Consider the following 2,849-nt stretch of genomic DNA (forward strand, 5'->3'; position numbering starts at 1 on the left):
GAGTGGAAAAATGCTACATTGCATTATTGCATCCTCTCACCACAGGAGGCGCTGTTGGCACCACTGATTGCTGATCAGCTGTTCTCTGATGATCTGATTGATACTGTGAATAACGGGACTCACTGAACTCTGTGACACAGAGAAGATTACAGAGTTTAACTTCACCCTTTAAGACTGACCACAGAACCAAGTCCGCCAGAGCTTTTGTTATATTTTTACATGCTGTGGAGCCATTTGTGGGAGCATTTCAAGTTGCTATACATCAATACAACTGTTATAGCCCTAATTTTAATAATATGTATGCATTAAGTCCATAGTAACTACATAAACTGCAAAAAAACCTCTGCTCATCCATCTCTGTGTGTATCAGGATACATTTGGTTCATAATACACAGAAAAATCAGAGTTATTACCTGTAATAAATGTGAAAGATTCCTGCAGTGATAACCAGGCAGGACTGAAACACATCCAAGCTGTCACCACGGTAACAGCACCGCCCATCCACAGGTGAGGGGAGGAGCAAAAAGAGGGACTTTGACCATTTTATACTAAAAACACTCAACTAATGTTTCTAATATGAAACAAATAAGCCCACATTAATGTGAGCGTTTATTAAATAATAACAATCATGATTTCCTCCTGATCTCATTTCCACAGCAGAGAAAACTGTGGTGTATATTGAGGTGGAGGGTGTGGTCTGTGGCTCAGGTGTAGAGTGAGGGTGGGGTGCACCACAGCAGCATGCTGGGACTGCTGAGGGTGGAGGAGGGAGTGATGATGACATCAGAGCTGCAGCACAGAGACCAGTGAACACACAGTCTGTTCATCTTTGCATAGATACAATATACAGCACAATATTGAATGACAGACACGCTGTGGGAGCTTCCACAGATACACTGACGTCAGCATCCAGAGTCCTCCTGCTGCTCCCCCCTCAGAGCCCCGTGATCAGCACCAACACATTCAGTTAGATGACAGAGTCCAGCTGCAGCTAGAATCAGCTCCCCTCTGTGAACAACAGCACAGCGTCAGTGTTTCACACTCAGTGAAAGGAGGAAACAGCAGAAGAACACCATGTGTGCTACGTTTCCCAGGACACACTACAAACTGCACAAATACAGAGCAGCACGTGGAAGGACCTGGAGCTGCATTTACAGAGCTGCAGACAGCGTGATGTCCTGTATGGACAGGTGGAAGGAACCAAGTCCTCAGCTGGAACACTCGTGTTTGTCCACAGACAGGAAACACAGCAGGAAACTTCCTCACAGAAGTGCAGCTCATGGATAACACACTTCCTGTCAGTCAGAATGAGGCTGCAGCCAAACACAGAAAGGTGTTTTTGTCCAGATGAGCCCAGAGAAGAAACACGAGTGTTCACAGACATCAGAAGCTCAGAGAGGTGAAACATGAGGTTGGAGTCCTCGTCAGCATCCAGAAGAGCTGCTGTGAAACCCTGAGTACTCATGACAGACTCTGATGGCACAAACACATCATGATTCAAACAGAAAGACAAACATGGAGCTCCTGATCCTCCTGCATGAGAACAAGCTGACATGAGCGCTGTGTCTGAGAGTGTCTCCCTGTCACAGTGACAATAACACAGCTGCTGCTCACAGTCATTAAACTGACCTGAGGTCAGCTGTGCTCCTTACATATGAACCATGTGACCTCACATCAGTGCTGTGGATGACTGTAGTCATAGAAGAGTAGAGCTGTAGCAGGTGGTGTGAGGAGGAGGTGGTGTATTCTAGTTAACGCAGTACTGAAACACTCCAGCAGAGGGCGCTGTTAAGTCCTTATTGTAACACAGTTACTGTGTGCAGTTAGACTTCATACATAATCTGCACTTATTTCCATCAGACATGCTGTCAGTAAATGATTGGTTTCTATTGATTCTACTTCCTGTTGACTCGTTTGATGACAGTGAAACAATCACAGCTGATTGTGTGATGATGTAAACTGTCACTGTTACATTCAGTGTGTGTGACATAATGTTAGTGCAGGCTGATAACAGCCTGGTTCTGTTAGAAACACATGAACGTGTCCATAGATCAGTGTGTGTTTAACATGAGAGCTTCAGCCCTGCTGATGTGTTAAATAAAGACATGCAGGAAAACTGATGAGACTCTGAAATAACTCTTTATATTTATAATGTAACTCTGCATCAAAAGAACAACAAAGGATCCCAGACAGGTTTCTGTGAACAAAGACCATTCTGATGTTTCTGTGTTTCTAACACTTTGACATTATTAGTAAACAGACTGCAGTGAGCAGCATTTATAAAGAGCTTCTATATAAAGATATGACAGCTGTTTGACAAGTTTATCACTCTGTGTTTGGACCTGATCAGTCCAGCTGTTTACTTGAAACATGTTCATTTACCTGTTCTGTTATATTCATGTTCTTGTCTCTGTTGAAAACACATTTTAATGTCCCTCAGATTTTTCTCCCAGATGAATAAATATAAAAATGACACAAACTGACTGCAGCTACTTTTTGTCCTTTCTGTCAAAAACCTTCATGTGACTCATGAGAGACACGTTTCAGCTGTTTGTGACAGATCAGAGGCCAACAAGTCATTTATAACACTTTCCATCATTGTTTAAAGTTCTCAGTGTTTCTGTGTTGCTGCGTATAGGATCTCCCAGCATCATCACTGTGCTGTCCAATCATTGTGTGCGAGGTTACCCTTATAGTGCGATGTGTGTTTGCACAAAGAGAAGCATGTGTGTCAAATATAAATAAGCACAGAACAGAAACAGCTGCTCGTTTCTTCTGTTTAGAGTCAAGTTAGTGTTTTGTGTCTTTGTTTGAGGCCTGATGTCGAGCAGAGGTGTGTGTAACTGCAC

The sequence above is a fragment of the Aulonocara sp. 'chitande type north' Nkhata Bay genome, unplaced genomic scaffold (genome assembly GCF_057382095.1).
Source record: "Aulonocara sp. 'chitande type north' Nkhata Bay isolate Kocher_YH1m ecotype deep benthic unplaced genomic scaffold, A_spYH_male_GT1.1 unmapped_scaffold_20, whole genome shotgun sequence".
NCBI classification, from domain to species: Eukaryota; Metazoa; Chordata; class Actinopteri; order Cichliformes; family Cichlidae; genus Aulonocara; species Aulonocara sp. 'chitande type north' Nkhata Bay.